The sequence below is a fragment of the Tursiops truncatus genome, chromosome 8, assembly GCF_011762595.2.
Source record: "Tursiops truncatus isolate mTurTru1 chromosome 8, mTurTru1.mat.Y, whole genome shotgun sequence".
Taxonomy (NCBI): domain Eukaryota; kingdom Metazoa; phylum Chordata; class Mammalia; order Artiodactyla; family Delphinidae; genus Tursiops; species Tursiops truncatus.
The window spans coordinates 90,081,184-90,106,550 of record NC_047041.1 but is presented as its reverse complement, the minus strand read 5'-3'; the positions used below and the strand labels follow the sequence as shown (position 1 = coordinate 90,106,550).

At 39.0% G+C, this 25,367-nt stretch overlaps 1 long non-coding RNA gene across 1 annotated transcript; it reads left to right on the top strand.

Annotated features, from left to right (window-relative positions):
- The first annotated feature begins 1,202 nt into the window (after nucleotides 1–1,202).
- Nucleotides 1,203–18,424, top strand: LOC141279276 (uncharacterized). Its single transcript, XR_012333248.1, has 3 exons — nucleotides 1,203–1,283; nucleotides 5,848–5,895; nucleotides 18,367–18,424. It is a non-coding gene; the product is annotated as an uncharacterized lncRNA (long non-coding RNA).
- The last annotated feature ends 6,943 nt before the right edge of the window (nucleotides 18,425–25,367 follow it).

The following is a 25,367-nucleotide window of genomic DNA, read 5'->3' as shown; positions in this document are numbered from 1 at the left end:
TTTACTACAAAGTGATTTTCAACTTGGGTTTTGAAGGATGAGTGTGAGCTACGTAGACAAACAAAAGTAGCACAATCATTTCAGGTAGAAATTTCAGGTAAAATGCAGCATGTGCAGAAGATCTAGAATCACATATGGTTGATCCATTTTAAGGATTACAAAGCATCATTTAATGAGGCTGATGGGTAGAGTAAATGTAGAAGAGCTGTAACTGATGAGGCTGGAATTGTTAATGTTCACCAAATTTCAGGTTAGCTTTCATTTAAAATTAAATTGATCTCCTCCCTCCAGAGATGGAATTGTGGAATTGGTAGTTTTGAAACCCATAACTTTCACATTTCAAATAAGTCCTGTTCTCTAGTCCAGAAAGAGCTGTGAGTCAGTCCTATACAATCATCGCACAGTAAAGCCAAAGCTTCGTTATGGTTCCAAATTAGTTTACATTTTCAGTGTTTCTCATAGAAGGAGCTGATTTTCCCAGTTGGCCTCACAAGATCATTTAAAATCAATTCAAAATGGTGCCTAGGAGACTATTCTACTTAGAAGAGTTTTAGAAACCACATGTGTTTCACACATATCAGAGAGCAGAATGCTTTCTAAGAAAACCCACTGGAACTGCATCCCAGATGTCTAGCTTCTGCCGCTAACTAGCTGAGGGAACTTGGGTTTCTGGACCCAAGTCAGTATTTTGGCTTCAGTCTCTTTATGTATAAAATGGAGAAGTTCAAAGAAACAATTTTCAGGGCCCCTTCAGCTTCTGTATTATGCAAGTTTATGATTTTACTTTCCTGAACATTCTTAATTCTCTTGGACTGATAGAAACACACAGTGATAGAAACTATTCGTATATTGAATCAATCACCTTTCAGTCCATATCTTGTGTGAGGTTCGAGGAATGTAATAGTATATAAGGAAAAAAAACAACAGAATTAGTCCTTATAGGCATGAAGCTTACATCCTGATTGGAGGAGGAGAGGGGTTTTAATGAGATAAACACAGAAATAATCTGTGGATGAAAAACAAATGGGGAAGAGCTGGGAAAGAATAAAGAAAACCTCCAGGGACCATGTGAGCACACAATGGGAAGAATCTGATATTGTTGCCACGGGGACCCAGGGATGGATGTGTTGGGCACTGAGCCTTGTCAGGGAGGGTCTCTCTGCAGAAGTGACTTTTGAAGGAAAGAGATGGGCTTGAACCTTCTCAGAATGGCTTTGTGATTGTGGTCAGTCCTGGGGAATCAGCAGCTGCCTCAGGAGCAAATGGCCTTGCGATCTATAAAGGTCAGGAAAGCAGATTACAGGCCATGTTTTATGGGTTTACTAGAGTTGTATGTACAATTCAAGATAAGATAGAAATTTAATTTCGGATCATGAAAATTGATTTAATGGCATTCAGACTTTTTGATTAAGAACATGAATGCAAAATCGCATATTTTGTAACTTGGCACATTGAGTATTTCTCCAAATTATGTTTCCAGATAGCGAGTCAGGCTGTGCACCAGGTCCCCACTCCTTTATTAACACCAGGCTAATCTGAGTCATCTCAGAATAGCTGTACTTGTTCATGTCTTGTTCCTGATGTTGCTGTTTTGGCATCTACCTCTGCCTCTGTGTGGCAGGTCTGGATGAGCTGTAGGTAGTAAAAGGGCAGCTTATCGTACCTCAGGGGAGTGTTGGTTGGAATTGGACATAATGGAGTGCCCAGGAGCTGGCCTGGGGGTCATTCAGTGGTTTTCTTAGTGACATAAATGAGAACAGGAAGGCAGCACATAGGTGGCCTTTCAGCCTACCTGTGATAATCAAGTCCAGAAGCATCTAGACTAGATCACCTGATAACTGTAATTAAGTAAACCCACCTGCTTAAGTTTTAATAAAAACTATTTTCTTGCAATTTCATTTAGAATTTTTTACTGTGTAGAGTTTGACTTACTTGAGGGTATGCAAATTAAAATATCTAGTGTATGAATGGATTTGGAAATTAAACCCCAAATCTGAGACTTGCTGTCAGTTAAGGAGTCAGGAGTGTATGTGATATTTGAAGCTACGAGAATGGTTGAGATCACCCAGGTAAAGTATATTCTTTATCATATTTTTTTTTTTCAGAAATGATCCCACTTTTGGGTAGGTGTATATATTTTTCGTGGGACAGAATTACCTCATACTATAGTAAGAGAAAAATGTCTTCTATCTGACCATCTATGAATGAACTGAGAAAAATGTTCTCAGGTCTAATCTAGTGATTTATTTTCCATTAAATACCTAATCATGATTTTCCTATATTCATCTTAAGATGGAATTGAAATGAAGACATTGAAGTGTGTACTACTTACTTACTTTTGTCACATAAAAAGTAATAAAACTTACTACTTTTCAATTGCTGTCTGAGTCTCTGCGGCAATGATCTTGTCCTATTTATTACTATAACTTCAGTGCTTTCAGTGTTGAATAGAATTTATTTTTAATTTTTAAAAATCATGCCAAAGGATTTTTTCACCATGGTATATAATAGAGCAAATTGAATTATAGTTAATAAAATATTATACAGCCAAATATTCTAACTAGAGAGTCTGCCTCATTTTTACAATATAATCCCTTAATATTTACTTTTGTTCTGTATTCCTGTGCAGCATATGTTATAGAATTGCCCTGTGGGGCAGCTGTGTGATTGGGTGATTGGACTATAGTATTTTAGGATACCAGTGGGCTCCTATGGATTGGTGTGCAATTACATGTGGATGAACTAAATGAACTAGTCATGGGATAGAACTCTTTGAAGAAAAGGCAGACTCAGTAGCAATGATCTAGGCTGTGTTTTAATTTGAGGCTCCTTTTTTTAATTGCTTGCCCTCAATGCTGGAAAGATGTTAAGGAATTAAGGAGAAATGGCATAAGGGATACATTGAAAAATTTTATATTTTCTTAATCTGGAGATGTTATGAGAATATTTATAAGCAAGGCTTGGAAAACTTTTGAGAAAGGTTTAAGAACTTTAAGACAACCTAGATTTGAGTTTTAACTTTGATTCTTACACTCTGTGTAACTCTGAGCAAGTTACTTAATATCTCAGAGTGCATTTTCTTATTTGTAAAATAGAGATAATAAAACTCCTTCATAATGTCCTCATGAGGACGAGTGATCATGTATGTAAAATACCAGCATAGAGCATTGTCATATGGAACTGGTAGGTCTGGCTCCACTGGTACTTTGCTCCAACAGTGATCTGGGATTTGTAGTGATGAAAGAAGTGATTTAACTTTTATGACAGCCATTGACTTTTTGGCCTACACCGAGATTTTTCTGCTTTAGACAACTGCTAGAGGGCATTTCTGCCAATGGTTTTACCATGAACTACCCCACTGAACGGTAGCCAATTGAAAATAAATCTTAGTGATTTTCTTAGGCATTTCAATTCTGAAACTAAAGAACTTAGATGTATTATTGAACATTTCCCTCAATCTTCTAAGCATGTTACATTTGGATTCACGTATTTCTGGGTCAAATGGCAGCCAATTGCAAGGGCCTATCCTATCTTCATTTTACGTTAGTCATTTGGTTGATGATGATTCCCAGAATCAAAGTTATAATGAAGTTGATCTTGGAGATTAGAAACAATTCTTAGATGGCAACTTTACTCTTATAAAAATCTGAGAGTGTCTACTGTATAAATTCAGCCATAAACACTTACAGATGGAGAAAGGTAGCTTAACTTAATGATGGAGAGCCTAGATTTTGGAAGCAAGCATCTTGGGTCAATTCTGGATTTTACTGTTCATCAGATGTAGTAAGCTGTTAGCCAACTTCCTTAAACCCTGTGTGCTTTTGATATCTTTTCTTTTAATATAGGATTGCATAGATTAAATTAGCTAAACTATGTGGAGATCTTAGAACAGTCATATAGGTGGTCAGTAAATGCTAGCCATATAAGCATGTTGTCCCCAGACTATCAAACAACCACAGAACCACCATGCTGGCCTGTTGTCTGTGTCCCTTGGGGCCGTTGTCCTAACCACTCACTATCTTGATTTGCATTTTTAACAGGTAGTATCTGGTATGTACACTCATAGCTGAGAAATAATCTCTGTTGATTAGCCAGTCAAATTACTTGAAACACCTCTCCAGATCCCATTCAGTACATAATTAGCGCTTATTTCAATTTTGCTATCCATTATGCAAAGTCATTGCAGGCGTGCATCACAACTGGGTAGTATGTGGCTCGTGATTTTTTTATTGGCGGTCATTGAGATGAGAGATGGGCAGGTAGTAGGAAGCTTCTGCCTAGCTTAATTTGGTGACACTATTCTCTATTTTGGCCAAAGTATCAGTACCATCACATTAGGTTTATTATTACTGTTAATTAGATGTGAGTGTCAGAAAAGTGTTTCCAGTTGTGGAACTGATTAAGTGATGGAGCAGTTCCCCACAGTTGATTTGCTTAAGCCAGACTGAGCAAAGCATGGAGTCAACACATCCCAGGGAGGAGGGGTATGAATTAGGTGGTAGAGTAAATGTTTTCCATTTCCTGCTACATTATTTGATAATGAAATGTGCAGATCCACTGGCACTGGAGGCGGCCTGTGTTCTCTGTGCAAATGAATGAGATGTTCAGGTGCATCATCACAGTCGTTGTCCAAAAGGGAAAGCACCGTCAGCAGCTACCACCTGCCCAGAGGAATCAGCAGAAAAATTAACCTTCTGTGTTGGGTTGTAGTGCTGGGAAAGGGTTTCGTTTTCAACCCAAGCATGCCAACAACTTTGTGCACTTGGCTGTTTGAAAGATCTAGTAAAATTTGGGTGACATAAAGTGACATTGCTATTGATGTGTTTTAGTTACATATTTTGTTCCAGAAAAAAATCTGTGTCATCTATCTATCTATCTATCCATCTATCTATCAAAGCAAAATGTACCTCATTGGTTTTGCTGTATCCATCCATATAGTAATAAAAGTGATGGCATTGTAGTAAAATATACCAGGCTATGAATTCAATTTCTAGTAAGCAATTGATAAATTTGGGGCATGATATTTAACCACTCTAAGCTTCAGTATTTTAGGGGGTGTGGTGGTATGGGTAATATTGGGCATCACATGGCATTGTTAAGGGTGAGTTGCAATTGTGTCTGTTAAATGCCTGGCGTAAGGGAAGTGTCATACATATGTTGGTTTGCCTTCATTTCTCTGACATAACATGGACCATATTCAATCAACTCAACTTGACAGATATTATCTCCCCAGAACTGTGCTAGATTCTAGGAAAACAGTAACAGAGAAGACAGACATAACTCCAGTCCTGTTTGGCTCACAAATTATTATGAAGACACAAAGATGAAAGGAAAACGTGCTGGGTGGGCCTATAGCAAGGGGACTGGGGGCCCAATGTTCAGGGATAGCCTCCTTGAAGTATTTTCAATCTGGGATATGAAGGCAGAGTAGGGGAGTTAGGAGAAAGAGCAGTGGGGCTCAGAAAAGAGAGCATTTCTAGCAGAAGGCACAAATTATAGGCACCTTTGAGTAAGTGAGTTTACTGAAAATAAAAATCTAATTTTTATTTTATGGAAGCATACCCACCCACCAATGACAATTCCATGTGCATTGTGTTGGGCACTATAGCATGAAGTTTAAAGGTATGATTACAAGTGATTCTGTGGCCAAGGTATGTATGTATTATGTATTAAGCAGTAACATTGGCATGATACATAAACTAAGTATTTTCACCATGCACTTGCTCATTCTAAGGAACAGTGGTGCAGTCTACTCTAGGGACTAGGGAAAACATAGTTAAACATGTGTGGCTTTCCCATCAGACTTTGAGGACCAAATAGATTCATTAAGTACTTTCTGTGTTCCAGGTTCTGTGCTAAACACTTTATATGCAACATCTCATTTCACTCCAAGAGGTAAGGACTATGATTTTGCTGATCTTTGGATAAATAAATGGACACTTAAAGTCCATATATCATTTGTCCAAGCTGACAAAGCTAGAAACTGGATACAAAGCAAGAGAAACTTTGGAAGCTTCATTAGTAGCCATCAGGCTATCCAAACTACCAGACATCCATTCTCCTCCAAGTTTGAGCTAAACTGAGCTGTATTAAATATGGCAGGAAGAAAAGGACCGTCATTTGGTTTCCATAGAAATTCCAAGTAACCCATGGGGCAGAGCCTGGGCAGTGGAGCAAGGAATTCAGAAGCTGCCTGACATGGTACAAGTTATTGAAACTCTCTGAGCCTCAGGTTCTTCTGAAATGGCAATATTAATAATGTTTACCCTCATCTGTAAGTTGTGAGGATGAAATAAGATGTATTGTGTGTAACATGTTGAGGGCATTACTTGGCACAAAGGAAGTGTCACCTCCCGGATCTAGCCCCAAAGTCTGTGAGGTCCTCCACAGAACAACATCCCTGAATCATTAATAAACCATGGGAATTGTTGAGGGGATTATAGGGGAGGAAGACTTTTCCTTTATCCCTTCTTGGTTTTGTGGCTGGCGTAATCGTTAAATTAACATAGGACAGATTGATAAGAGAAGAATACATTTCAATTTCATATACACAGGAGGTCATAGAGGTCCGATACTCAGAGTGACCAAAGCAGGCAGTTTTCATACCTTTTAGACAAACCGTAAATTTGTGAGGAATTTATGTGAGGACAAGACAAAGAAATTTGGGTTTGGGGTAGTAAATTAGTAAAGAAGTAACAGGTTTGTTGACATAGCCTTCTCAGCCTTGAATTCCCTGTCTCTGGTGATGTCTCTCTACTGCCTGGTACAGGGAGAGTACCTTTCACATGGGAGACTGATTTTCTGTTTTCAAGGGGACAGAGGAGGGTCAGAGTGTCCTTTTCGTACCAACTGCTCCTTAAGTAAATTTCATTCAAAATAATCAATATGCTGAAGTGGCATATTTGGGGGCAGCCTGTCCTGAACCCCGTCAGGGTTCAATAAATAATATCCCTCTTCCCTGCCTGGGTTCTAGACTAATTGAGAAATAAGTCAAAAATAGAAAATACTAAGGCCTGTGGAGGAATCATGTCTTCACTGGTGGTAAAGACAAGATTAGGGAGCATATCTTAGCCTGAGAGCCCAATAGGTGGTGTTAACCCAACCCCACATTGGATAGACTTATCATCCAGTTAAAGACATCGCTGGCTGGGGAAGCTGACCACATGGAGGGGCAGAGGAACGCCTGCTCCCAAAGGGAAAAGACTGAATATTTTATTCTTCCCCAGTCTAACAATCATGTAAGTCTCCTGTCTCGCGAGATGCAGAGTAGACAAAGGTGGCGTGGGGGTCATGAGAAGCCAAGGATATTACCCTGACTCTTTATCGTGTAGTATCAGGAGCAGGGCATTAAAGTCTCCTTGGTGAGACCACCATTGGTGAGAGCCCTGCAGCCTCCAACGCTGAGACTTAAATGACCTGTGCAGATTCCTGTGCAGATCCTTCCCTGACAGGTCTGGTCTCTGGCCTGGAAACAGGAGTGTTGGGACTTCACACATTTTTCTGATCCTGTCCTGGAAGCATGCTGACTCCCTGACAAGGGACATCTGTGGTTGTAACACTCAGGGTCTCAGTTCCAGGAAGAACCTATGTCAACCCCTGGTGAAGACCCTGGCCTCAAGCTCTGTTATCTTGAGTCCTTTCATTCTTTTGGTCCCGGGCTGACCCACCCAGGGGTATGTTTGGCTCCTGGTCTGCCCTGTGGTTTCTTGTCACATGAGCCTCTGACTTCTAACCTCTGACCTCAGATCCAAGTGCAGCTGGCTGCTGGCTCAGTGACCGAGTCCCTGAGATGGCAGCCAAAGGCATAGGCATCCTGTACTGGTTGTCCCTCTTCCCTCCATGGACATCTTCCTAACTAAGGGGAAAGCTGTGGGCTGCTCGGCTGTCCCACACCGGCCCCTCTGTCGCTTCTTGATCAGGAACCACCTGCAGGCATGACACACAGGCCGCTCCAGTCTGGCCCCTGATGGGGCTACCTGGCCACCTAGGAGGACAGGCACCCACACTGAGAGAGAAGAGCTCCGTTCTGGGGGCTGAGTGGCCGCCAGCAGCCATGGTAGGGAGTGGGTACACCCCACACAAATCACACAGGAGGCCTCAGGTACATGCAGTGTCTGATCAAAGCTCAGGCTGACGGTGAGCCAAGGGTCAGCAGAAGTGGGTGTGGGGACAGAGGACTGACCACGGTCTGCTGTCCTCACAGACTAACAGGATGAAAGGTGGTGTTTGATGCTAATGAGTTCTCTGACACTCAGGCAGCCCTGCTGGGTTGAAAACCTAAGACATCATTACTCTAAATTAGCAATTCCCTCTGCAACAGCGGAAAGACACTGGTTATTTTCTTACACTCACATAAGATGTACTGTATTAGACTCCACACAGATCAAGCATTTGGGGCACAGCTAGCAATGCAATGTAAAGTCAGGTTTTGACACAGCATTTCAAAAACGTCAACTTTCATAGTCAGGATTTTTCGTAGGTGACCCCAAATGTTCATGGCCATGATTTTAACTGAAAGGTATCTTACACCTGTTGGTTTCACTGACATGCCCATAAGAATCCTGTGAAGACAGAAAAGGTATTTAATACCACTGTACATTTAAGAGTAGATAAGGGTCTCATTAAGCATCCAGATGTAACAGTATACACCTCAGAGAATCTTACCTAACGTGTGAATATGAGTATTATAATATTTTTCAAAGTTCTACTAGTAACCTGTTCTATAGGATATAACAGTACTCAGGGAGACAAACAAAAATAAGCAGGAGGCAGTCTCATTAAATCAGTTTAGCAAAGTTCTTTGCTATAGGATTTCTCAGTCTTTACTATGTTAATGTTTTAATGTTATATTTAATGTAAAAATTATGAAACACATGGTATAATTTTGCTCTGCTGCAAAAAATGGACTACTGCTCCATTTAGATGACCCAGAGCATATGGAAACAGTATGTTTAAAACTAAAATCATCAATTCTCCCTTCTCCTTGCAAGCAAGTTCCAGGATGCCTTTACTTCCTCCATCCCAATTAATGGAAGCAGCAAGTAGGTGTTTTGCAAGGATAACACCTGAGTCACCTTCAGCTCAGCTTTGCCATCTTCTCTCCCCTGTTCATTTGGTTGGCCACCGTGTTGTATTGATTCTTCCTCAAAAAGGGAACAATTTTTTTTTTAGTAAATAAAATGCCCTTTTCTTTGATTCAGGCCCTTAATATCTCTCTTTACTACTAAAATTTCCTTCTCTGTGTTCCCATAGCAACTTATACAAACATCTATTATAGCTCTTAGCAAATGGTTTGATAGTCCTCTGAGTGTTTGTATCCTCTGCAAGACAGTGAATTCTGAGAGGGAAAATATTATGTATCATTATTTTTTATTTATTCTTACCATAGAGTCAGCCACCTGCACTATACTTAACAATGTTCGTTAAATAGCTGAATAAAGCCAGGCATCCCATTAACCTCTTTTCAAGCCTTTTAAGACTAATTGGAGAAAAATGAGTGAATCACCATTTGGATGTGTGGCTGTTGTTCATTAGACAGGCAACCCAGATGCAGAATAGAAATTCTTAGTTCAAACTGCTAAAAATGTTGAATAAATGGGTAAAAATCTGTACTGGGAAAACACATACAAAAATCTTTACTCCAACATAGTTTATATTTTGAAGACTGCTATTATAAACGTCTTCCAACAGAAGCACATAGAGGAAAATTTGAAAGTTCTAGCCATACATTAATGAAAAGAGAAAATTCCAGAAAATATCCACACAGTATGATTCTATTTCTATAAAACAAATTTGCACATACACAGAGACACAAATGCAAAGTAAAAAGATGAGAAAAGTATATAAAAAGTGGTTACATCCAGGTTGAAGAAGGGAATCAAGAGGGTTAGGGAGGCAGTGAAAAGAGACTTCTAGGCCAAGCTTCTATTTCTCCAGATTTTTCTCTGACCCTTAGCACTCTGGAACAATGGTTTTGTTCCCTTCTTCAACTCCCTCATTCGCTTATGGGCCTTGCCCGTTCTGTCATCCAGCACAGCTCTTGAGCTTTTTATTGCAGCAATCTTGCTTCTAAGTCCAATATTTCTTTTTCTTTTTAAAAAATGTCCATGCAAGCCAGTTCTTCTCTAATGGATAGGATCAAGTTCTTAAGTATCGCAGAATATAATTTTAGCTCTTTCAAAGGGTTCTGTTTGCTCCATGAAGTCTGGGGTCTTGCAGATCATGTTTTTCCTGTGCACTGAGTTCGATCATTTTCATTGCGGCATTATTCCAGGGTTTGATAATTCTAGATTACTTCCTCATCTTTCGATTGGAAAATAACTGCTCTCTGATGCTAATGAACTGATTTGCCTCTGAAAGTGTTTGATGGCCTGAATGTGGAAGGGAGGAACAAGGATAGCTTTTGTTCTGGGTGTGAGAGTCCCTTTTTATTTACATTTCCTTCTCCCCGCACACTCCCCGCTCTATACTGGGGCCAAGGTGTCAGCTGACCCTTCTTTGTGTACCTTTCAGAGGGATCTCAAAATTCCCAGCAAACCTTCCAGGTTTCTAAATGATGAGGTATAGCCTGACACCAAGAGTGTGTGCTTTGGAATCAGACACGCATTGGATCTAAGGGAGAGGATCCTAGACCTTTTGCTTACCAACCGCATCAACTTGAACAAGTGACCAATTTTTTTTCAGTGCCTCGGCTTCCTTACCTGTGAAATTGGGGAAAAGTAATAGTATCCTTCTCATAGGCTTATTGTGGGAATAAATGCGTTAACTCGTGTAAACAGTATCTGGCACACAGCAACCGCTCAGAAAGGCTAGGTATTGTTATTCTAATCCTCTTAAGAAAAAAGTGAACAAACAAACAAAAACAAAGCAAAGCAAAAAACTCTTCTTTATTTGAAGAGACTTTAGAATCAGGCCTGTGTGCCTGGGCTTGGCTTACTCACTTGGGGCAATTCTCTCTTTTTTTTTTTTTTAACATCTTTATTGGAGTATGATTGCTTTACGATGGTGTGTTAGTTTCTGCTGTGTAACAAAGTGAATCAGCTAAATGTATACTTATATCCCCAGGGGCAATTCTCTTTTAATCTCATGTATTAATTCTCATTTTCTGGATATAGAGCAGAGCATGTATGCTTAAAAAATCATATCAAAGCCCAGTGAGGAGATGAATGAAGCAGGGTGCTTATTTTTCCTTCTTGTTGAGATGACGATTTTGCCGGCCCCCTGCTTACGGATGTCGTAAACAGAAAGCTTTGCAAGATACGTAAACTTTTGATACAAGAGTATAGGAGCCCAAAAGTAATGTTTGTGACTTGTGCCAATAATGACTTTAAGGAGAGCAAATCCTGCTTAGAAAAAATTGCACGGTTCGGTGCAGTCCTGATGTGCATATATTTGTGTTTAATGAATTTGATATGACTCTTCTTTGCTGTATCCACGCAGCCTTCATGACCTGTCTCCCTCATTTCTCTAATATCCTTTTATTCTGCAATCCCCCTCTCTTCCTCCAGTTCAATCAGACTGGCCTCCTAGCTGATCTGTTAACCTGTTGGGTATCCTTCCTCTATAAGGTTTTTGCTTTTTCTCTATTCCTGCCTGGAGCACACCCCCCAGATACCTGATTAGCTAATTACCCTGCCTCTTCCAAGCCTTGACTCAAATCTCACCTTGTCAATAAAGCTCATCTTGATTACCCTCTTTAATACGGCAACTGCTGCCCTTGACTTCTTGCCACTTTCCTTACCATACTTTTGCTTTTTTCAAAAACGTATCACCTTATAACACTAAATAATTCACTTATTTTTTGTGTTTATTGTAATATAAGCTCCACAAATGCAGGACGTTTGCTCTGCGTGTTGATGCACTCCTAGTGCCTAAAACAGTACCTGGCCTGCAGTAAGTGTTCACAAGATGATCTTTTGCAAATGATTGAATAAACATATAGAATAGTGACCAACTCACTAATGCCAGGTATGAATTTTTTTAAACCTACTTGTGGAAAAAGATAATCAAAATGTTGGCAGTGGTGCCAGCGCTACCATCACATTGTGAGATATTAAAGGGACTGAGCCATATTTGTTTATTTCTAATGAGTAAAATATTTATTCCAGATCCAAGCATATTGGCAAGAAAATTAGTGACATATTACAGTTAAGGTGGTAGTACTGCATTTGTGGTCAGTTTCAGGGGGTCATGTTGGGTAATCATGTCCTTCCTCACCTTAAAAATATCAGACCCTCCATCATCCAGTTGCAGCGATGCCGTGGCAGACATGCGTGTGCTCTGTTCCTTCTATTACTGTGATCTTTTCTAACAAGTCTGTTTATTTTTGCTTTGCGTAGATGGATCTGTGGGTTTTACAAAAAGTCGATTCAGATCATTAAATCCTACACAAGGCTGAATAACAAAACAGAAAAATCTGTCCACAAAATGCTAAAATCCTTCCTCTGACTCAGAACCTTGCTTTTCTCAGTCTTTGAGTCATCACGTGGAAGATGGTTTTATTTGTTTAATTCCAGATTTATGGTGACTTTTGCCTGAAATGGATGTGTGCAAGGAGGAATAATTTATTGGGTGAGAAAGATCAGGCTTTAATTTGCAAACCCATAAAATTCTTAAGTGGTTTTCTCAACTTAGGAGGAAAGAGAGTGAGATATTAGTTATATTCTGTATATAATAACCACAAGCAATGCCTAATATAAGAATAGCAAGAGTAGGGAAAGGGGAGAGAGCATTTCTGCAGAGATCTGCTTTAGCTACCTGAAGAGTGGATATGTCCCATGATACGCTGCTCCAAAAGCGCTAAGCTGATAAGAACCCATCATTTGAGGACGGAAAATAAGGAACCACTTTTTAGGAATGCCATGGAGGGAGCCAAGGGGTTAAGCATCCCCTATACTTGAGTCAGGCAACCCCATCAGTCTTCATCGTCCTCTTTTAATGCCACCGCAAGTGAACTGAGTTAAAAACAATATGTTTACTATGCAATGAAGTCAAGATAAACACCATCTCAATAAACATATAATCTGTGTAGAATATGTTCCTGATAAGGGAACTTCATGTGGACCCTCCTAGTGTCCTTTCCAGTAAGCTTGCAACTCCTAGGTTCACGGTGAATAGAACTTCTGGGGCTACAACTGCCTGTGAAGTATACTTGAAGGTACAGCCTATAACGGTGTTGGTAGGGATGAATCAAAGAATCCCCTCAAGCTGTGGTTGGCAGGAGTGCAGGAACTAAGCCCCTTTGGCTTGTGTTACCCCAGAATTAAAGCTCAGAAAGAAAGCAAAGTTAGTTCATTTGCAGCACAGAGTCACTCCATTGGAATTGTCCATCTAGACTTTCTAATACGGTTTCTAACACCATCAAATGAAATGGTTATTGGAACCCTTTTTGTTATTGGGGTTATTGGGGGTTATTTTTGTTATTGTTTGTTATTTTTGTTATTGGGGGTTATTGGAACCCCCACTTCATTGTCCTCTTCCCAAACTACAGAACCACACTTCTCACCTGCTCTGAGCCCAGCCTGAGGTTCTCAGTAGACCAGCCATTAAATATAATCATACCATTCTACCTAATTGTTTTCTAATTGAAAATTTCAAAAAAATTCTTCGTGCCAAGTCCTTTACACTCTGTTTTATTTATTTATTTTTTGTGGACCTTTACAATGGCCCTGCCATGGTCCCAATGAACAACTGAAAACATGCCATGCAATTGTATGTCTTACTACATCTTAAGATAATAATGGCCTGCTTCTTTTTTGCCAATAATATAAATTTATTCTGCAATGTATACATTTTTTAAATAAATTTATTTATTTTTATTTATTTATTTTGGCTGCATTCGGTCTTCGTTGATGTGCACGGGCTTTCTCTAGTTGCGGTGGGCGGGGGCTACTCTTCGTTGCGGGGCGCGGGCTTCTCATTGCAGTGGCTTCTCTTGCTGCGGAGCACGGGCTCCAGACATGCGGGCTTCAGTGGTTGTGGCGCATGGGCTTAGGTGCTCCACGGCATGTGGGATCTTCCTGGACCAGGGCTCAAACCCATGTCCCCTGCATTGGCAGGCGGATTCTTAACCACTGTACCACCAGGGAAGCCCCCTGTATACAGTTTTGAATGTCTGAAAGTTTACCAGAATTTCATTAATATTGCCTCTTCCAGAAAAAAGAAAGTGTGCATTTTTAATTTGCCTTACACACAGAAAACTTTTATTCTTTTGAAAACACTTTATTCAAGCCTGATAATTTAATTTAAGTCACCAAATAGTTTCTGAGCACATGCTTTCGACCAGACACTGTGCAATGTCCTAGGGAAAGAGAAGTGACTGAAAAATTGATCTTCTTCTCAAGGAATGATAGATTTAAAAATAAATCATAATATAAGGTGATAAGGACCACAGAGGAATTAGGTACAAGGACCAGAGATAATACAGAGGAAGACATAAAAATTGTACCTGATAAAGGAGGATGAAATAGGGAAGCTTTACAGAAAAGTGTTTTCTCTTTCATCCTCAGCATCTAGAACAGTGCCTGATAGACCATAAATACCAGAATTATGAGTAAGTTTTGAAGGCAAGTTAAGGTTTAGTTTTATGGGTGTATTAGTTTCCTATGGCTGCTGTGACAAATTAACACAAACATGGTAGCTTAAAATAGAAAAGATTTATTCTCTCACAGTTCTGGAGGCCAAACTTCTAAAATCAGTTTGACTGAGCAAGAATTAATGGGTCAACAGGGCTGTGCTTCCTCCAAAGGCTCTAGGGAACAACATGTTCCTTGCCTCTTCCATCTTCTGGTGGCTGCTGGCATTTCTTGACTTGTGGCCACATTATCCTAATCTCTACCTCCGTAATCACATCTTTCTCTTCTTCTATGTGTATGTCAAAGCTCCCTCCACCCCGCTTTTAAAAGGACACTTGTGATGGTATTTAGGGCCCATACAGCAATCCAGGTTGATCTCATCTCAAGAGCCTTAAGTTAATCACACCTGCAAAGAGTCTTTCCAAATAAGTTAACATTTACAAGTTCCAAGGATTAGAACCTGATATCTTTGGAGTCACCATTCAGCCCACTTCAATGGACAAAGAAGGAAACCCCGAGAGTACAGGATTAAGGGCCCATCATTGTGATAGGCATGATGTTAGTGAGAGAAAAGAAATACTGTGCCACGAAATACCATTTTTAGTAAGTTGATTTGATGATGATGGTGAGTAAACACAACGTACTTCCTAGTCTAAGACAATCCTATGATATTTGTTTGCTAGAAATTCATCCTATATTTATTCCAAATCCTACATAGATTCCACATTGTACTTAATACCTGAGGTTACTCATAGTTTCTCCCTCAGTTAAGTGATGAAATCTCCTTGATCTCTGCTTTAAGCTTTCAATCATTCATTCCTAAATGTATTCAGTACACATTTATTGAGCCCACAATGCGAGCCATGTGCTATATTCTAGGGATGCAAAGATGAGGGGGAAACAACCCAATACTAAAGAGTACCCAGCTCAGTTGAGTGACGCATGCACTCAACATCTAGCAGATGAGGAATGCACGGTGTGCTGTGTTAGCTCTAAGTTTGTTGTAATTTAATAGTGCTATTATGGAGATGACAGTTTGCATCAGATTTTTAAGGGTAGTGGAGTTTACAAGGCAGCATGGAGGAGAAGGGAACCCAAGCAGTCGGGACAGTGTGAGAAACATGCAGAGTTACTAAGACTTATGGATTTGGAAATCTACAAGTAGCTTGATTCACCTAGAATACAAAATGGAATTGGTAATGGAAGATGAAGGTTGAGAGGCGGGCACGAGAGGACCATGAAAAACCGTATTCATTATGGATAGGAAGGTTAATCCCCAATTCCAATTCTGTTTGGGCTTATCAGATACAGACTACGTACTACATGTAAAATAGATAAACAGCAAGGACCTACTGTATAACACAGGGAACTATATTCAATATCTTGTAATAATCTTGAATGGAAAAGAATCTGAAAAAGTCTATATATATGTATTATATATTTGAATCACTTTGCTGTACACCTAAAACATTGTAATCTACTTGTATATTGTAGATTATTGTATATTGTATTACTATTGTAATCTACTTCAATAAAAATATTTAAATTATGGACAGGAGTGAATCCTGAATATTAGAGCATAACAAAACCCTTACCTTATTACCTCATTTTACTGATTGGCTAGTAGTGTGGGTTTACTGATAGCACGATTTCCCTCCTTTTCCCAGAAAGGAGACCAATGCCTTTCATATAAATGACCTTTCAAAGACCTCCTATTCTATAGGGTTATCCTTTGACTTCGGTTACTTCCCTCTAACTTTGCACAATATTATCTATTTGTGAAGCATTATGGCACTCCAGGAATTCATTAGTTTGGTATTGGAATATTAGATTATGGAAATTTCTTGAAATATCCTCTTTCACATTTGAAAATATTTAGTAGCACTAGTGGGTGGATTTTAGAGGTGAATTACTCTGTGCACATTTTGGAGATAGTTTTTACAGCATTTTTCTATGCTAACTAGACTTGGGTTCATAAAGTTGTACTTTCTCCTGTGGTGGCTAAAGATATTACTACTGCCCCCCACTGATCCAGGAGTTTAATTTCTTTCATTGCTCTGTGGGCTATCAGGCTATCACGGACTTCAGAGAAAACAAGGGTTGAAATCTGGATTTTACAGGCTGGAAGAACAATCAGCATAAGACAGCAGAATGGCGTGGGCTGTGATTTGCTATTAGTCTGGGTTTGAATCTGAGTTCTAACATTTGCTACCTCTGTGACTTTGGAGACGTCATCTCCTCTCCCTGAATTATCAGTTCCTTACTTGTAAATGAGGATGACAATGTAGTCTGTATCATCAGCAATATGTCTTCACATAGGTGTGGGCAGTGTACAGGGAATCCGCAAGGGCTAGTAGTGACCTCAGTGGTCTTTTACTACCTGTGGACCTGGAGGGTGAGTGAATGTAGTGATTATCTGAACCTGAAATCGCAGAGAGCTGTATGGAAAGCGCTGCCTAACTAGACCTTCTGCCCAAGGACTCAGCCAGCTGTGATCTTTTTAGAAAGGGAACAAGGAATATAAAGACCCTGACCTTTCTCTCCTTCCTCCTTTCCATGTTCTGCTAGTTTTTCCCAAGTGACAGCCAAAGGACAAAGGAGCTAATAGTTCACACAAGTTCACAGATAAGGATGAAGGGAACGATGGATAGAGTGGATATACCTGGGCAAACGGAAGCAGTCCCTCATGTAGTACTAACTACTTTCTGGGAATCTAGGAGAATTAAATGAGATAATACATGTAGAGCATTTTACATTCACCTTAATATGTTAGCCATTATTTAAAAATGTTAGCCACAGTTTTCTTTTTCTTTCTAAATTTTTTATTTAAAATTGTTTAGCTGTTAGCATAATGAGGTCTTTTTTAATGTTTTGACTTGTAGTTATCTATGTGTAGAATTATTTATGGGAGATCTTTGTTAGAGACCTAAATATGACATTCCTGTTGCCACCACGTGTGAAATGCTTGCTTACAGCATACGGAATGTAGAACCAGAGGAGCCTGGGTTTGAATTTGTAGTTCCATTACTTCAGGTGTATGAGACCTTTACAAGTTGATTAACTCCCTTCAGCCAGATTTTTCCATTGTAGAGGAAGGATGCAGACGAGTGTTCCCTTGTGGGATTCCACGGGTCCATGCTTGCACCCGTGCCACACAAACCCCCACCCTGTGTGCTCACTAAGTTGTCCATTTCCTTCCTCGTGTGGATGCCCTGTCCTGTCCACTTCATTGGGACTCAGATTATTAAGCAAGAAGCTATTGCTCCAGTGCCTTCAATGCAGCCCGTTCCACTTAAAATCCAAAACACCTGCTATGCTTTATCTACTTTTTATATAATCAGCTGTAATAAGGATTCTGCGGCCAGAATTTAGCTGACAATTTTGTTGGTGATGAACTAAGCTGAGGAGAAACTAGCTCAACTCTTTTTAACAGGAAGGTCTCCTGTGGAATGAATGTGTAGCAGAAAGTTGTGAAATCAGCAGACATATTTCAGAGACCCAAACTGCAAAGAATGTTTTATTAAGAGATGTGTATAGGAAGCTTACTGATGCCAGTAAAATGGACTAAGTTGTATTTGCTTTGTGTGCGTCCACGTTGGGGGGAGAAAGAAGGGGTTATGGAAGGATTTCCACCAAAATATGAATTGTGCTTGTGCCTTGGTGGTTGGATTAGGAGATATTTCTACTTTTTCCCTAACTGAAATTTTTTTCTCTTTATCTCTTTAAATAATATTTTGTTTTATTGATAAGGATAAAAGTGATAAAATTATTTTACTTTAAATTATGCTTTTAGTGGAAAAAAGGACATCAAAGATCATGCTCAAGAAACAACAGGAGAGATTTAGATTGCATTTGGAGAAAAAAACTCTAATATCTGAAAAGTAATTGATGTTCAAAACGTGGAATAACATCATTTTCTAATAAGCAAAGACTTCTGAGAACCTACTATAGGCTTACTACTGGAACTAAAGTTTAAGCAAGCATTCAGACTTGTAGACAAATATTTAAATTATACCAGCAGTTTTTTCAACTAAGTAGAATGGGATGAAAGAGAAAATGGTCATTAATTTTTCCTGGGTGTGTCAAAATGGCATTTTTGGGGGGACTTGGAGTACAAGTCTGATTTTGGTGGTGAGAGGAGGGGAAGGACACTTTAGTCGGAGGGAAGGCCATAAACAAAGGCTTGATGGCATCTGAGTAAATGACACACTAAACACATGTATTGTCTGTTATGAAATGTATAAATCCTGACTTGTAAGACCCATATAGACAAATGGATGGTCCAAAGATGATTTAAATGTAGGCTTTTATGAAAGAAAGACAGCAAATTAACAACTCCTCTGCTGAAAAGAGGATACAGAAATACAGAAAATTATATGATTTTGATTTTAAAAAATAGTTCAATTGACCTCATCTTAGCTAAATTTAGAGAACTCTCTATATGGTCAGTGTGCTTTCTCAGTTACTCTTATCTTCTCTTTCTTGATTTTTTTCCTTCACTCCTTACACCCCTTCATCCACCAAACACCCAAAGTTACAGAGCATTATCTCCCTCCAGGATATCTCCGTGCCAGAATAAGGCCAACCTAGCAAAAACTCCACCTTTCCCTCCTTTTCACTCACCTCACATGTCCCCGGGAAGGCAGCTAAGCTCAATTACCCTACAGATTTCTTGAATTGGAATCAATTTTACCTTTGCCAGTATTATATTGAAATAACCTCGAGTAATTGAAGCTTTCTTCGCCACTTCAGATATTTGCCCATGTATTTTTTTCGTATGGTCCCACAACCCGAGCGAGCCGTCGTCGGGGAGGGATGCAGATCTAGACTCTGCCGTGAGGCTGTCATTGCATGGAGCGTAACAGTAACAATTAGCATAAATGTCATCATACACCAGGCACTGGACTGAGTATTTTGTATACAGTGCCTCATTTCATCTTACAACAACACTGTGAGGTCAATGTCATTAATTCCCATTTTATATGTGAGGAAAGTCTCAGCCAAGGTTACCTATTACTATGTGATAGAACTCAGACACCAACTTGATGAGCTCTTAGATGCTGTGTTATAACTGTTGTAGGGCAGAGAACTTGTCCAGGACTGAGTTTTCTTGTTGTTTCTTGGGTAGCTTACTAATGGTGTATACTTCATAAGAAAATAAAAGACCATCAAGGTTATTTCTCTCTTCAACTTTTCATACAGTTTTCCAGAGCAAGGCGTCACAGACATCAGTGGCCATCAAGGACTGACTCCATACCTGATCCTCTGTGCCTCAGAATCGAGTTGGGTGTTTGATTCAGTTTGCATTACTTTAATAGCAAATGATCTTGAGGAGCTTTCATGGGATTATTTGCCATCTGTGTATCTTCTTGGGTGATGTGTCTAATTAATGCTTTTTGAGTATCCGAGTGTTTATTATGTCTCAAGTTGTAATAGTCCAAAGCCAATATGTTTGTAGGTTTAAGCACTGAAAGATCTACTATAAACATCATGTCTCTGGCATCTTAAGGCTTTATTTCTCGAATTCTGTCCCAGAAAGGGGAAGAAGGGCAGTCAGACGTGGAGCAGCCAAACACTGACCCTGCTGAGCATACAGCTAAATGGCCTTTGCTTTTTATGTAGCTACATGCATTTGTGAATATATTGAGGGTATTTCTCTTAGTGAGAGCCCCTCTGAGGAATCTGAGTGCTTTGGAATTTGTCATTACCATTCAACAAATGAGGACATCATTTAGAGAATTACCAGAGAAGAGGACATATCTTGGTAACTTTTTTCTAAAAAGACATTATAACTAGAAGTTGAGAAACACCAGAAAGATAATAACACTCATTTCTACAAACACAAATTTATTTCCATTACAGTTACTAAGTGATTGTTTTAAAAACTGAAATCACTCATGATATGTTAAACAGAATGAAGAGTTTGGATGGGACCCCACAAAATTTAGTTTAAGGAATCCATTTTCAACCATGAACTCATAGAATTTTTAGAGTCAGTGAAATTGTCTTATGAGATTTCTGTTCCACAAATGAGAAGATTATCTCCAGAGAGACCAACCTGCTATGTGGCCTTGGGCTAATCATATAGTAGATTGCCATATAATGCCTGACTTTTGTGTTTTGTTTTGTTTTGATTTTCCCCTGAAGAGAGCATACTTTCAAATCTTTCAAATGCATCAATTGGAAAAAAAAAAAAAAAACAGAAACAAAAACAAAAAACAGTCTCTTTATAAGACTGGCTCCTCCACTTTGGAAGGAAAACAAAAAATTGAGGGGCGGGGGATATTCTAGGATTTAGCACATAGCTTCTTTCAGATCAGGTTCTGATTAAAATATTTGTTAAGTGAATGTGCTGAGGAAATACAGTGGTCAAATTTCTTAACGACATCCTTCCTTTGCTCTCCTAAGCAATGCAAAGAATGAGAGGCTGGTAGAATTATTGGGTTCACTGCTTTTCTCTTTAGCAGCAGACACCTTGTTAAAAAGGAATTCTAGATCCAGTCAAGGGAATGTTCACTAGTGCTTAGAGCAAAATGTTGCCTGCTCTGAGGAGGGAATGAGTCCATGTCATCCACAAGCAGTATGGTCAATTAAGCACCTGACTCCAAGGTGGACTGATGGAGCTCTTAACCTTGAGAGTTGATGGGGGAATATTATGTTTGGTGGTTAAATTAATGCAGAGGAAAGTTAAATGGCCCAGGCTAAGACTAACAATGAGTATATTCTTCTTTCATTCATTTAATGAATACTTAATGCAAGGCCACTATTTGCCGGATGCTGCAGGTATAAAAAGAAATACAAAATAGAGTCTCTGATCTAAAAAAAGGTCACATCCTATTAAGACGGGCAGATTCATACACTCTTAATTTTAACATGAGGTTATAATTCTGTAATGTTGGTTTTTCCAAAGTCTTGTGGTACATAGAGAAGGAAGCCATTGGTTGGTTTATTTGAGGAGGATATCGATTTAGAGAATATACTCAAATAATATGTATTTGACCTCGGCCTTGAAGGATGAGCAGAATTCTGCTGATAAAAAGATTTCTTTCAGGATTAAACCTTCAGGTGGTTTTTCAGCCACTTAAATTTCCTGAATTTTATGGTACTTAGTAAAACAGAAAGGATATTTGAAATGTTCACTAAATACCAACTCTGTGCCAAGGACTGTGCTAGGTAAAGGGCATTCTGTGGTTGCAGGATTGTCCCTGTACTTACAGTGAAATATGTAGTCCAGAAAAGGAGGCAGTCAGAGACAGGAAGACTTACTATGGAACAGGGTCAACTAATACTTTCTGTAAAGGGTTCAATAGTAAGTATCTTAGTCTTTGTGGGCCACATAGTCTCTTTGGAGACTACTTGACTGTGCCATTGTAGCATGAAAGAAGTTGCAGACAATAGTAAGTGAATGAACGTGACTGTTTTGTAATAAAACATCATTGACAAAAACAGGCAGCATGCCAAATTTGGACCATAGACTGTAGTTTGCCAGTCACTGGATTAGAGTGTGATAATTTCATGATAGAGACGAGAAGGGAGGAAAACTCAATTACTAATTATGAATAGTTTAAAAAACGAATATGTAGTAGATAAGAACTGATCAGTTTTGTAAACCTAAATAAAGAGGTAAACTGAGGCAAGCTCAAATTACCAGAAATTGCATTTTTCCAGGACTAGCAGAGCAATTGTAATTTGGGAAACGCGTGCTATAACAGGCAACAGGGGAGTCCCTTGAGGGCTTGGGATGGGCTGCATTTATGGGCAAGGAGTGCAAAGAGGTAGACGTCCAGCCAGAATCCAAGCAAAAAGTTCCTTGGCTTGGGGATGGGGAGAGATTCTTGGCACATCTAATTGGTCAGGAGGTTAGTCTTGGGTCTTCTGTAAATCAGGTATTTAATGGAAATCAATCTCTTGGTTGAGTTCCATTCTTGAGGGCGCATGCGTGAGATTCTCCATTTCATGTCTTCTGGTTCCGTTTTATATTAAAATCCTTTCACAGCTTCACTAGTAAAGAACTTCAAATGCAAACAACCTTGTGGTATTAGTTTTCACCCTTCAGATGAGTCAAAGGTTTAAAAGTGTGGCAATGCGTGAAATTGGCAAAAGCGTTTAAATTTGTGCAATTCTTCTTGAGAACTGTCTGATAAAAGGTAAGTAAAGCTTTAAAAGATAGCATACACAAAACTCTTGCTAACTGTTTGCTTTGCTCAATACACTACCTTTTGTTTTTCCCCCATTGGGCCTCATAACCATTATGTGGGGAATATTATTACCTCTACTTTACAAAAGAAGAAATTGAGACTCCAAATTGCTAAGTAAGCTGCTCACTGAGCAAGCGTCAGAGACAGAATTTGAACCTAGATCTGCCTCTAGACTTAGCCTTCAACACACTGTAACATACTAGCCCTGTGCTAGCAAAACTTAATACGTGCATTATTTTTATTGCAGCGATTTTGTAACTGGGAATTTATCCAAAGAAAATAAGACAGGTGCATGTGATTTAAGTGCAAAGTATTACAAACTCTTTAAATGTCCATCAGTGAGGAATTGGGTAACTAAGGAAAAATCCAACTATTCAATTAAATATAATATAGCTTTGAAAAGGGTAAGGTAGAGCTGTGGCTATAGACATGAAAAGATGGTTGTGGACAGGTTGAATAAAAAACAGGCTGTACATTAATTTGCATTGTATGATCCCATATAATTACATATGACCCCCATATGTATATAATTATTGTACAATATGTACAATATGTACAGTATTGTATTAATGCTTGGATACATTGAAAAGGCTTGAGAGATATGCAACAGATGCATAATAATGGTTATCCAGTGGGCATGGGAGTATATATTCAACTCTACATTTAAGCAAACAGGCCTGAATTTTTTTTTTTTTTAAGTTTAGAATTCTTCTGTTTTGGGGCGGGCAGAACTAGAAATAAGCTCTTTTCCATTATGCATTATTTCCTTGAACCCTGAACTGGTGTCTGGAGTGTCTTGTCCTCTGTCAAATCACATTTCAATGGCTTTGGGGCTATCTTGGAAAGCAATCACTGTGTACCCTTGCTTACAGCCATTTTATTCCCAGCTGAAAGCTACAGCAGAGCTGTTTGAACATTACAGCCTATCTTGAGCAGCTGTGGTTTATGCTTTCATTCACTTTTGCTCAACATCATCTCTGTCTTCCCTTGTGCTTTAGTGGGATATAGGTGAGGCAGTAGGTTTGAAATGTCCCTGGACATCCTCTGGTTTGGAATTAGTGATCATTGCTAGTGACATTGAGCAAGTGACATCCTTTTAGTTTTCTCATTCTTACAGACTCTAGAAAGTGTGCTTATTGAACTCAAAAAATGTTTCAAACAATTTATGTATCCCTTTGACAAGGCTAAAAATTATGCGTGGAAACTGACTTTAACTAGGATATGACAGAATAACCTGAAAAGGATACATTGCTCGTCAGGTCTGGCCTCTCAGTTACTATTTCTCAACCTTGGTGGCACGTTTGGAACAACTGGAAAGCTTGTAGAGAATTCAGATGGTTCTATACCCAGAGAGTATGATTTCATTAGTCTGGGTGGGATCCAGACTAATGGTGGGATGGCTTAAACATTTCCTGGGTAATCATAATTTGTAGTTGGGATTGACAACCGCTGTTCAAACTCTTTTATTTGGGGGTTACGTTTTGGATGAGATATTTTAGAAAACGAATCTCCCAACCTCCTAATGGGTCTATGTCTCATCTTCAGTGGAAACATCACTGTTTTTGACCTATGTCACTCTTGTTTGGAGTCAATAAAACATTGAAAAAGCCTTGCATATGAATAGATATTAGCAGGCTTTCTTTCTTATTTTTTATTTATTTACTTATTTATCAGACTGTGCATTATTCCTCACAGAATTTAAGGTCACATAGATGCTTCTATTCATGCAAACAAAGTAAGTGGCCTTCCTGATCCATTAATTGAAGTTCTTACTTATTAGTTCTGGAAAATTTATTATTTAACAAGCATGCCTTCAAGACTACGTGCGTTCTATTACTTTTTGAGTTTTGCTTCAATTTTAACATGTTTGTCAAATTTTAGGATCAGAGTCATTGAAATGTTATATTCTGCATTGGCTTCAGATATTATGGTAATATTTTCAACGAAAGAACAACTTTCCTACTTTATCTCGGACTTTTCCCTCTGACTTCCCTTCCCTGGCACCAAAATAAAAAGGCTAAAATAGGAATAAGAAAGGAATATGTCTTAAATTTTCTGTAACACACATGTAAATTATCCTTATAAAAATCTGGTTTATTATTCTATAAATAATCAGAACATATTTCTTGGCTTCTGAAATGAATGACACAAACACTGCTCTTTTGCACTATAAATGAGGAAATGCTTGTTTTTGTCAAATTATATTTGTGTAAGTCATTACCATAGTAGCTTATCACTTTGACAAGCACATGATTTTTAACATGAAACAACTCTAACTCTCCGAGTTGAATTTTAATGTCTTTCTTTTATATCAAAACATAGAGAACTTTGATTGATTTTCACTCGTGAACCTTTTTTTGTTGTCATAGGTAATCTAAAGTTTATCAGGAATGCTCACTGGGTCTCTCTGCAATCACTCTTTATAGGTATGCACAAAGCTCAACAGCTTACTGAAATCTCATTCCAAAGAGTGGGAAGTTTCTGTCCCTTTCTCACAAATGGAACTTGCCGTCAGCAAGTTCACAAGAGCATCACATCCTTAATAACCGTAGACTATTGGTTCCTAAAGAATAGCTCCCAACTCTACTCAGTACTC